Source organism: Phacochoerus africanus, chromosome 11 (genome assembly GCF_016906955.1).
Source record: "Phacochoerus africanus isolate WHEZ1 chromosome 11, ROS_Pafr_v1, whole genome shotgun sequence".
Lineage (NCBI taxonomy): Eukaryota > Metazoa > Chordata > Mammalia > Artiodactyla > Suidae > Phacochoerus > Phacochoerus africanus.
Window position 1 is genome coordinate 69,781,071 of NC_062554.1, and position 12,694 is coordinate 69,793,764.

Below are 12,694 nucleotides of genomic sequence, written 5' to 3' on the forward strand. Positions count from 1 at the left end.
AATGCTATATATGTGTTTGTTTTTTAAAGATAATAAAATACATTACATCCACGGACAAATTATTTAAGTTAACAAGAGTTCTGTAATTTTTGTAAGGTGCCTGGATATAAGATCAATCTAAAATATCCACTTTGTCTCCATACCTGAGTAGCAAACAATACAAATTAGAAAAAAGATATTGTTTATAATAACAAAAATGTAAGGTATCCAGAAGTAAATTCAATAAGGGCATTAAATCTTTTATGGAGAATTTTTTCTTGAAAGACATTAAAGAACATTTAAATAAAAAGAATGTTAATATGTGACCTATACAGATATCTTCCCAAAATAATAAACAAATTTTCAACCAAAATCATACCAGGGACAGGGTTCCCTGGTAGCTGAGTGGTTAAGGACTTGACATTGTCATTGATGTGGCTCAGGTTACTGCTGTGGCTGGGGTTCAACTCCTGGTCCCAGAATTTCTGCATGCTGAAGGCATGGCCCAAAAAAATTTTTTAAGTAAAATTAAAGCTGCTTTATAAAATGTTTTTTTTTTTTAAAAAAAAAAAAAAAGCCCAAATCATACCGAGGTTAACAAAAAGGTATTCTAAAAGTTATACAGTGACGCAAAGATTCATTATAGCTAAGATTTTCCTAAAGAATAACAATAAGGAGAGGGGACTCACTGGTAATTAAATAGGATGTTATTAACTCAGAAATAGAAATTAACCAATGGATCAGATTAGAGAGCCTAAAAACAGAGCCACCCATTTATAGAGACTTAGATGTCACAGAGCCAGTATTGCAGATTTGTAAAGAAACAGTGGCTTTTTCACTAATTCAGGTTAAGACAGTTGATTTTCCACACAGAAAAAAAAAATTAAAGCGGATTCCTACTTCAAACAATCACAAAAATTAATCCCAGGTAGATTGAGAATTTAAATGTGAAAAGCAAAGCATTACAACTTCAAGAAGAAATTCAGAACATCTCTCTGATCTTTAGGTTGGCAAGCACTTCTTACACAAAATACTAGCAGTGCTAACCATAAAAGAAAAATTAATACATTTGACTACATTAAAATTAAGTCTGTTAATCCCAAAACACCCATCAAGATAAAAGATAACTAATCTGGAAGAAGATATTTATAGCACATTTACAGCACAACTGGATTAGATTTAGGATCCAAGATATAAGAAACTTCCATGGGGAGTTCCTGCTGTGGCATCTTGGGAGCACTGGGACACAGGTTTGATTCCTGGCCCAGCACAGTAGGTTAAGGATCCAGTGTTGTCACAGCTGTAGCTTAGGTTGCAACTGCAGCTTGGATATGATCCCTTGCCCAGCAGGGAACTCCACATGCTGCAGGGTGGCCAAAAAAGGAGGAAAAAAAAAAAAAAGAATCTTCTATGGAATCAACAAGAAAAAGACAAATACCACAACAGACAACTAGGCAAAAAGCTTAGAGGGGCATTTCATAAATAGGAAACATAAATCATGAATGACTGCATAGGTATATTCATAACTTCAATGCAAGCAAGGAAGTACAAGTTGTGAAAGACTGCAATGAGATATGAATTCACACACATCAGGCTCTAAAAAATTAAGAAGTTTAGCAATATCAAGTGTTGGTGAGCGTATGAAGGGTATTGGTCAGGGTTACCCAGAGAAACAGGTGCTAAACAGAGAGAGAGATTTAGTTAGTATAAGGAATTAGCTCACATGATTTTGGAGGCTGGGAAGTCCCATGATCTGCTATCTGCAAGCCCATGACCCAGGAAATTGATTGGGTAGTTCCAGTCCAAAGGCAGAAGAACCAGGAGAGCCAATGGTATAAATCCAAGTCCAAGGTAAAGAGAAGACCAAAATCCCAGCTCAACAGTCAGGCAGAGAGAGCAAATTCTTCATTCCTCTGATTTTATGGTCTATTCAGTCTCTCAACAGATTGGTTGATGGCCATCCACATTGTGGAGAGCTATACTCTTTGCTCTGTCTGCCAATTCAAATGCTAATTTCATCTAAAAGCACCCTTACAGATATAATCAGAAATACTATTTAGCCAAATATCTGGGCACTCTATCACCCAGTCAAGCTGACATATATATATAATATATATAATTTTTTTATTACTCAAGTGAATTTATCACATCTGTAGTTGTATAATGATCATAACAATCTGATTTCACAGGATTTCCATCCCACAGCCCAAGCACATCCCCCAACCCCCCTATAATATATATAATTAATCATCACACCAAGCAACAGTGACTCCTACACAGTGCTAGAAGGAGTGTACATTGGTTCAATTAGTCTAGAACACAAACTGGGACTATCTTTTGAGTTTGAACAAGCATATAACCTGTAATAAATCTTTTAGTTCCCAGAAAAGATTTTGAAGAAACTTTTGTACATAGGCACCAAGAGACATGACACTGGAATGGAATGTTCATAGTAGCACTGTTCATTAAAGGCAAAAATATGGAAACAACCATGACAATATGAAAACAATCATAATAAAAGGAGAATAGATAAATTAACTGGTATATTCACATAATGGGATGTAATTCAACAGTGAAGAGGAATAGACTACAGCTATATGCATTATAGATGAAAAAAGCAATTTATAAAAGATACCATTTTTATAAATTTCAAAGACAAGTAAAATGAAGCCCTATGTTTTCCATAAGTACATATATATGATAAAGTAATTTTATGCTATAGGCCACAGGGGAAGTCCATGATAAAGTAATTTTAATAGTAAGGAAGTATTAACACAAAATTTAGGAGAATGTTTTGGGTATACAAAGGAATAAGATGTAGAAGAATGCACAAAGAGCTTCTATGGATGGTGAATTTACTAGTCTTTTTACATTAGGGTTGCCAACGGATATGTTAGGTATATTCCTTTCTACTGTCAAATAATGCATAATAAAACTCTAGGATAGCAATAGGATGACACAGTTCAAATACATAAATACAAAACTTGGTGACTGGTCACAGCGATGTGAGATGGAAAGAAAAGAGGACTAGGAGGTTCCTTGTGGCACAGCTGGTTAAGGACTTGGCATTGTCACTGCTGAGGATCTGGTCATTGCTGTGGCCCTGGTTTGATCCCTGGCAGAGAAACCTCCACATGTCAAAGGTACAGCCAAAAAGAAAAAAAGAAAAGAAAAAAGAACTAATGTTTTTGGCATACCTGCTTATGGGGCTGACAGTGACAAATAGGAAGATTCATGGGGAGGATAAATTTGATTCAGGACGTGTTGCACTAGAATGTATTCTGGGGAGTTCCCTGGTGGTCTAGCAGTTAAGGATCCAGTATGTCACTGCTGCATCTCAGGTCCCTACTGGGGCTCAGGTTTGAGCCCTGGATTGAGAATTTCCACATGATCTGAGTGTGGGGGAAAAAAAGAATTGATTCTGGAACTTATGGAGTATGTAAAATTTAGCTAGAAATATAACTAAGTTGACAAGTCTCTGTTTTGATAGAAAATTACTGCTGCTATGAGAGTACACATTAATAAAAGAAAGTTGAGATGAGGACGGAGGACTATGACCAGATTTAGGGGTCCATGAACTGCAAACTGAATCAATGAAAGAAGAAGAGATAAAACAATGAGGCTGTACAAGCTCCAGGGTGTCATGATGTCATAGAACCAAAGGAAGGATGTTTATGGCCCCCCATCAAAATTCATATGCTGAAATTCTTTTTTTTTTTTTTTTTGCTTTTTAGGGCCACACCTGTGGCATATAGAGGTTCCCAGGCTAGGGGTCAAAACAGAGCTACAGTTGCTGGCCACAGCCACAGCAACATCAGATCCGAGCCACATCTGTGACCTACACCACAGCTCACGGCAATGCCAGATCCTTAACCCACTGAGTGAGGGCAGGGATTGAACCTGCAACCTCATGGTTCCTAGTTGGATTCATTTCTGCTGCACCATGAAGGGTACTCCACATGTTGAAATTCTAGACTCCAAAGGAGATTGGCTATAGTGGGACAGGCTATATGGAAAATGTTTACATCATGAGGGTAGAACCATCCTGAATGGGATTAGTGCCTTACAAACGAAGTTCCAGAGATCTCCAGCCCCATCCACCAGGTGAGAACACAGCAAGAAGTGGGCAGTCTACAACCCCAAAGAAGGCCTTTTCTAAAACCCAACCATGCTGGCACCCTGATCTTGGACTTGAAGCCTTCAAAATTGTGAGAAACAAATTTATTATTTGTATTAAATTTATATATTTATGCCCAGTCTCTGGTATTTTGTTATATCATACAGAGTGGACTAAGACAGAGGATATAGTCGAAAAAATAAAAGACTGCTAGAGGTCAAACACTTGAAGAATTGGTCTTGAAATAATATTTTTCATTTGGCAAAAAGAAGGTGCAGTGGTGAAACTCAAAAGCACACAATACATTTTAAAATGGCCATAACAAATTCATGCTGAAGTCTAGATTTAATAGTTCGTTATTTATAAAGTCAAGTTAATTAATTCATCTATCATTTTATCCAAAACAAACCCTAAACAGGCAACTATGTTTTCCATGTCATGCATCATTTTTATTAACATCATTAGCAGCAGCAATATATCATCACTATCCTATGCCAATCATCCTATTCCCAGCATATTCCTGTTGTCCCCTGACCTCACCTCTGAGTTATATCATACCTCTTCCTTTCTCTCTGTCATGTTAGGCCCTGATCCCACTTCAAAGTCCCTCCCACTTAATTCAGCCTTATTTCTGCAATTAAGTGTTCATTTTCACTACAATATTTGGTATCTATTTTTATTTGTATCTGGCAGCTATTGCTACATATGTTGTCTTTTTTCCTCCCAAAAGAACATGTAATCTTCCCCACTAGTTTATAATACTACTATCTTTATGTTCTTCTAGTGACTGGCATATAACACAATTAACACCCAATAAATATTTTTAGCTGATTTTTATTCATACGCCTGATAGTTCCTCCATTTAGGAGTTTTGTCAGCTTTCCACAAGGCACACCCGAGTCTTTCAGAACTCCAGTGTTGCTTGTGAAGACTTCCTGGGTCAGTCAGGCCAGTGACCTATTCATGTGCTTCATACCTTCCAATCACTTAGCTGAAGTTCTGTCACACTTTTGTTTATCCCATTTCTTCTTTACACAGCTTGTTTCTCCAGGAAATACTGCAATAATCACACCCCCACAGAATTCAGAAAAGCACTCCACACACAGTAAGGACATGTTGATTAACTAAAGCTGAATATCCACAAAAGGAATAATTTTTCAATTCATTGACTTTCTGACTCATTATAATGAAAGACATTAATTTAAAACATCTACAATTGCAGTTGCATCTAGCAAACCTTAATAACAGTGTATTTATCAAAGTGTGATTCAATGACCTTGGGGAGAAAGAGGGCAGGAAATGAAATTGAAACAAATACGTACCCTGCAGAGAAAACAAGCACTGGCTGACTGCTGATTAACTGAAGGGAAAGTAGGCATTATTTTTTTCAGGAACTGATGAGACAAAAATGAACAAAATACTGATTCTGAGTCAGGAGAAAAAGAGAGTTCAAAGAGAAGTTGAAAAAAAATCATCAATCCATATCCCTGACAAAAAGACCAACAATAGAAATATTTCATAGTAATCATTTAAGAAGAATAAATCAAATTTTAATCTAGGTATATCTTTATCTTAAGTTTAGCCGAAATAAAGCATATGCATAAACACTTATGTATTCCAGGATCCTTATTTTACTTTTCGGCATTATTTTTTACTGGTTGCTTTAAGGATCACTACATATATCCTTAACTTTTCACAGGCTACTTAGGGTTAATATTCAATCAATCCTTGTCAAAAGTAGAAATCTTGAAAGGTATGAGTCCATTACTCACCCTTGCCTGTTTTTTTGCTAATGCTGTCAAATGTATAACATCTATATACATTAAAACTCCACGAGACAACATAATTTCCAATGGTCTCCAACTCAGCCCAACACCAAGATCTGAATATTCATCTGTTTTATTTCTCTTTAGCCTATAGAACTTAGTATTTCTTGTAGCACATGCTCACTGTCAACATATTTAGTTTTCTTTTTCGGAAAATGTACATTATATCACCTTCATTCTTAGAAGATCATTTTCAGTAGATGTAGAGTTCTGGGCTGATGTGGTTCTGTTCACCTTTACCCCCCTTTTGGGTTCTGGTCTACAATAATTCAAATCATAGTTCCCTCATGAGCTACGTGTCATTTTAATCTGGTAGCTTTCAAAACACCTTGAGTTTTCTCAAATTTAATGATAATGTGTCTAGATGTGTGCAATGCAATTCTGATGCAAACTACTCAGAATTAGGTCAAATTTCTCAGGTTAGGGGCACAATTCTCCCCTCACTTCAGAAGCCAAATGCAAATTCCAGAGTTCTCAAGTCCCCATGCTTCTGAGCAACTGGCTAAAAATCCAGGCGTTCCCACTACTTCACAAAGTGCTATAACTTCCTGGAATGATTCACAGAACTCAGGAAAGCACTATATTTATAATTACAGTTTTATTATAAAGCATACAAATCAGGACTAGCCAAGTCAAAAGATCCACAGAGTGAGGTCTAGGGATCCCACATGCAAAACCTTCGTGTCCTCTGAACACCTCACCTTCCAGGCAGACTAGTGTATAATTACCATTCAGGGAGACTCACCTCAGTGCCCAGAGTTTTTACTGGAGTTTCATTACATAGGCTTGGTTTTCTGAGTCATTGGCCATGTGACTGAACTCAATCTTCAGCCAATCCTGCCCTCCTCAGAGATTCGCCTCATGTCATTTAATTCAAAATCTCAACTCTATAATTACACAGTTGGTCTTTCTGGTGTGGATAGCCCCCAGTTTGAGTCATCTCATGAGCATAAACTCAGGTCTAGTCTGAAAGGCCCACCATGAACAATAAACACATTCCTATCATTCTAAGAAATTCTAAAGATTTAGAGGTTATCTCCTATGAAGCAGGAACAGACTAGCCAAATTCTTTATTATAAAACAGTGTAGTTTCCTTTGTATTTATCTCATTTGAGGTTTGTTAGGCTTCTTGAATGTGAAAATTTCTATCTTTCACCAAATTTGGAAAATATTCAGCCATGTTTTCCTTAGATATTATTTCCTTTCTCTCATCTCTTTCTGTTACTCTACACATCTTAGACCTTTTGATATGGTCTCTGAGGCTTATTTTTACTTCAATATTTTTTCGCGGTGTTCCTCAGGTTAAGTAATTTTTATTAATTCATCTTCAGCTTTGCTTACTTTTTCACTCTCTGCATTCTTCTGTTAAATTCATCTGGTAAAAAATTTTTTTTGTCCTTTTGTCTTTTTAGGGCTGCACTGGTGGCATATGGAGGTTCCCAGGCTAGGGGTTGAATCGGAGCTACAACTGCTGACCTATATCACAGCCACAGCAATGCCAGATCCAAGCCGTGTCTGCGACCTACACCACAGCTTACGGCAGTGCCGGATCCTTAACCCACTGAGCAAGGCCAGGGATTGAACCCAAAACCTCATGGTTACTACTTGGGTTCGTTAACCACTGAGCCACAACAGAAACTCACATCTGATAAATATTTATTTCAGATGTGGTTTTTAGTTCTGGAATTCCCATTTGCTTTTTTTTTTTTTTTTTTTTAGTTTCTATTTCTCTGATGGGTTTCCTGAATTTCATTCACAACGCACATAATTTCCTTTATATCTTTATAGTAACTGCTTTAAATCTTTGCTAATTTCAACATATGGGACATCTCCGGGTTGATCTCTGTTTATTGTCTTTTGCCTCAAAAATGAGTCACATGTCCATGTTTCTTGATTTGTTAACTAAATTTTAGGTTGTATCCTTGACACTGTAAATGCTATTTTCCAAATACTCTAGAGTCTGCAATATTCTCCAAAAAAAGTTAGGAATTTTTTGTATGTTTGTTTGGTTTGGTTTAGCATGCAATTGACTTGATTGGGCTATATCTTTTGGGCTTGGCTGCTTAACGTTTATCCTGTTCAGATATGGTTCAGGTAGCAGTAGCAGATTTATTTAAAAAGTTTGAGGATTCCCTTCTTTAGGTCCTTCCTTCCTTGGATTTCCCCCTTACTTTCAAGCAATTGTACTTAGCCCAAATGTGGTCCTTTCACTCTTCAAGCCACAGAAGCTGGTATTTTGTAGCAGAATTTTAGCCAACCTGCAGAGAGTAGACTAAGACCTGCCATTAGGCCTTGTGAAAACAGGAGTCTGAGTACCTCCCTTCTTAAAAATGTCAACTACTTTCCAGAACCTACTTATTTTTGGTCATTTTCCAATGTCTCACTTAGAGTTTATACTTGTTATATGCAGGAGGATCATCTGACAAGAGCAACTCACACCAGAATTTCATCACTCTCATTTTGTAGGTTAAGAAAACTGAGGTCTACGGAGGTATTTCTCTGTTTATAAGGAATTTATTAAAACTGGGGCTTGCCACCAGGAGAGTTGAGTTGAGCTGCGGTAGCACTTCCTTAAATGTAATAAATATCCTTGTTTGAATTCATTGAGTGACACCTAGTCAGTGTTAATCAAAATTCTGTATTATAAAATGTTACGAAATAAATAATAACTTTTTCTTACTTTTAAAGGGCTTTGCTAGGAAAGTGCTAACAAATAAAAGTTCCTAAAAGATATATTCTATCAAGTATTTAAAAACTGTTTGAAATTAGTATATACACATATGCAAACACAAACTCTAACATAAATGTTTATTTCAAAAGCTAAAATAATATACATAAAACAATAATTACTTCTGTGGATGACAGAATTTAGGGTGTTTATTTTTTCTTTTATTTGTAATACTTTGAACCTGTATTGCTTTGCAATAAGGAAAAGAGTGATTTTAAAATAAAATAAAGCCTCAAAGATTTCATTTACATTAAAGTATTTTAAAATTTTATCCATACTTTTTCTCATAGGTTGTACATTTAATGCTCCATCCAAATCACTAGAAATTCTAAATTACTATGGGCTCCACTGAAAATGCTACTAATAGAAAACCAAATATCCAAGCTATTTGCAATTGATTACGTCCTTACACCATAAAATCTTTAAGCAGTGAAAGGATTAAAATGCTTAATTTTAACAGGAAAAGTTATTGCATATAAGAAAAATATTGAGAATAATATAAAAATAAATAAGCAGATGTTTTGAAAGAAAAGATCTCCATTAGTAAACTTTTAACCTTCTAGTTGTACTGAAAAGTTGGCACTAATTTCTAGATTTTGAAGAAAAATTTAGGCTTTACATTTCTTTCCAACTAGTAGAATATTTTTTGAGCTTTAAGGATAATTATCACAGGTTGGCTTCTCTAGGAAGGCATTTGGGAGGCAGGATATTTATTAGGGAAATAAGAACCTGGGATCAATACCTGCAGAAGGGAGGGGAAGGAAGTGAGATTGAGCAGAAGTTTAGCTGTGATGCATTACCAGTGAAGTCTGCATGGAGACTGCTGAAGCCGAAACAGTCCACTGGATTTGTCCACATTGTGCCAAGCTGGTTAGCTCTATATTTCGTCCTCTGTTAGTCATTGGAAGACCACCCCCAGAAGGCTGCAGCTTTGTACAGTTGAAACAATCCCTGGAGGAACCTACTGCTAAAGGCTGCTTGTTGACATCAAACCCAGCAGCTGAGCAAACAAGTCCTTCCTTGAAGGGGGATCTTGGTGATACATCTCCATGTTTACACAGTCATGAAATTTCCTTTCTTCTCGAAAATTCAACTCAATGCAAGCTTCCATAGGAAACAAGCAAATCTTTATGCCATAGTTAATGAATACTAGCAATCTGGATTATCTACCAACATGATGGAATTCAGGGCAGTAAAGGGCCTGTTTATAAAAGGTAAATGAAACATAATTATATTAACTAAAAAGGCAAGAACTAGTGAGTAGTAATAGAATTGTCTGGGGAAATGTCTACAAACATCACATAAGAATAAAATAATCTCTTAAAGCCATTATTTGCTGCTAAATCTCTTTAGAACTGTAAGAGTTGAAAATAGAATGTACCAACCAGTACTCTGGGAAATGAAGCCTCTATACCCTGAGGGATGTGGCTCCTTTTGTACACATCTGTGCAGCTCCATAGTGTAGGAGCAAGAAAAGTCTGTAGAGCAATAACCATAGAGAGAATGAAAAATGTTGTAAAATATTAGAGAACAAGGTCCAGTAAAAGAAAAACATGCTAGGTATAAAGAACTATTCTGCAAAGTCAAAAGGCAAACTAACAATATGAAGACAACCTTTATTCTGGTTGAATTAGGTCATCTGGTACTCCACATGACTCAGACTAAATACACAGTCAGTGACTAAAAAATAATTACAAGTATTGTAGATCTTCTGACAGGAAATGCCAAAGAGAGAATGGAAAGTGCTTTCTTAATAAACAGTACCTCTTTAAAACCTTAGCCCATCATCATTCTTCTTACTATTCTTCAACATCATAGCTATTCCCAGAAACTCTAACTTTTCTCCATTGGGAGGTCCCTGCCCACCAAAACTTCTCTAACAGTTTCCCCATATGCCCTTTCTCCATACCTTTTCTCTTTCCTTCTTCTGTAATTATCATGTAGCTCAAAGTATCCTTTCTGGTTTCATTTGTTTTATTTTATGTACTTGTTTAGACTCACATTTGAATTTTGGAGACCAAATGATAGCCCCAAGGGACAGAAAGAAAGAATTTTTTTTCTCCCAGGTGCAGGTGGATGTTCAAGGTGAAGAGAGAGGCTACGAATGTCCATAAATTGGTAATTATGGGAGTTCCCATGATGGCTCACTGGTAACAAGGACAACTAGTATCCATTAGGATGTGGGTTTGATCCCTGGTCTCTGTCAGTGGGTTGAGGATCTGGCTTTGCCATGAGCTATGGTGTAGGTTGCAGACGTGGCCATGATCTCACATTGCTGTGACCTTGGCATGTGCTGGCAGCTACAGCTCCAATTCCACCCATACCCTGGGAACTTCCATATGCCATGGATGCAGCCCTAAATACCAAAAATAAGTATGTAAGTAATTATGACTTCTTTATACAATTAGTTAATAATTTTATCTCATTACACTGATAAGAATGATGTGCTTTATCTTGGAGTTTCCCTGTTAAATGTGGAGGATTTGTTAGGGGTAACTGAGATATAGATCTACCTGAAAAAGACATAGAGAAGCTTTCTGGAACTATTTTGTAGAAAACAATTCCTCTAAACTCATTTGAATACAAAGAGAGGAGAACAACTTGATGCTTAGTCCTTTTGATATTAGAGAAATGTGGGGTTTTATTTTCTTTTGTTTTGTTTGTCTTTTTAGGGCCGCACGTGCAGCATATGGAAGTTCCCAGGATAGGGATTGAATCTGAGTTGTAGTTGCCAGCCTATGCCACAGCCACAGCAAAGCGGGATGCAAGCCCCATCTGTGACCTACACCACACCTCATGGTACTGGATTCTTAACCCACTGAGCTAGGCCAGATATCAAACCTGCATCTTCATGGATACTAGCCAGGTTCTTTACCACTGAGCCACGACAGGAACTCTCAAGTAAATACGTTTTTAAACATATATCTCACTGTTAGCTTTGTGACCCTTCTAGCATATATGGCCCCCTACATCTAGTTTTTTGTGGTGTTATCTATACTGTTTAGAAGATCAAAGTGGATTGGACATCATAAAAACTACAGCCAGTAAAAACAATGCATGACGAACTGAGGATTACTTGGGCCAGGCAACCATGGAGCACTTAAGGGTAATGAAGCCAAAGGAAAGTTTTGGGATGCAGAGAGTTAGATGTTTACCATAATGTCAGACCAGTTTTCTGAAGGGGGCAGTTATAGAAAATGGTATGCTGGTACAGCAGGCATTGAGAGAAGATGGAAAAGGGAATTACAGACTACTGTTATTTCTTTCTTTCTTTTTTTTTTTTTTTTTGCTTTTTAGGGCTGCACCCTTGGCATATGGAAGTTCCCAGGCTAGGGGCTGAATCAGAGCTACAGCTGCTGGCCTATGCCACAGACACAGCAATGCAGGATATGAGCTGCATTTGTGACCTAACCACAGCTCACGGCAACACCAGATCCTTAACCCACTGAGTGAGTACAGGCATCGAACCCACAACCTCATGGATCCTAGTCGGGTTTGTTAACTGCTGAGCCATGAAGGGAACTCTGACAATTGTTATTTCTAATCGCTGTGATCCAAGCAATCCAGATTCACACACAATCCAGGCAGACAAAAAAGTTTTCACAGTAAATGTTCCTATAAGCATATGTTACAAAAACTAAGAGTATAATTGTGACATCAACTAATTTCATAATTTTTTAATACAAGAAAATCATCACACACCTCATTCAACAAGTATTTGGCGAGCACTCACTGCTTGCCAGGTGCTGAGCTAGGTCTTGGAGTTGCAGTGGGAAATAAGTAGACAAGGCCTTAGAGGAGGGAGACAGACAAAAAAAACAAGTAAACAGATATATAAATAAAAGGGATTTTTTAGATAGTGGCAAGTGTTATGAAAACAGTAAAGCAGAAGGTGACTGAGAGGTAGCTACTATATTACATGTGGTGATCTGGAAGACATCTCTGAAGAGACAACACTTAAGCTGAGACTAAAATAATATGAAAGAGTTGGTCAAGTAGATAAGAAGAGCTGGCTGTGTTAGAACATGTCAAGCAGAGGGAAGA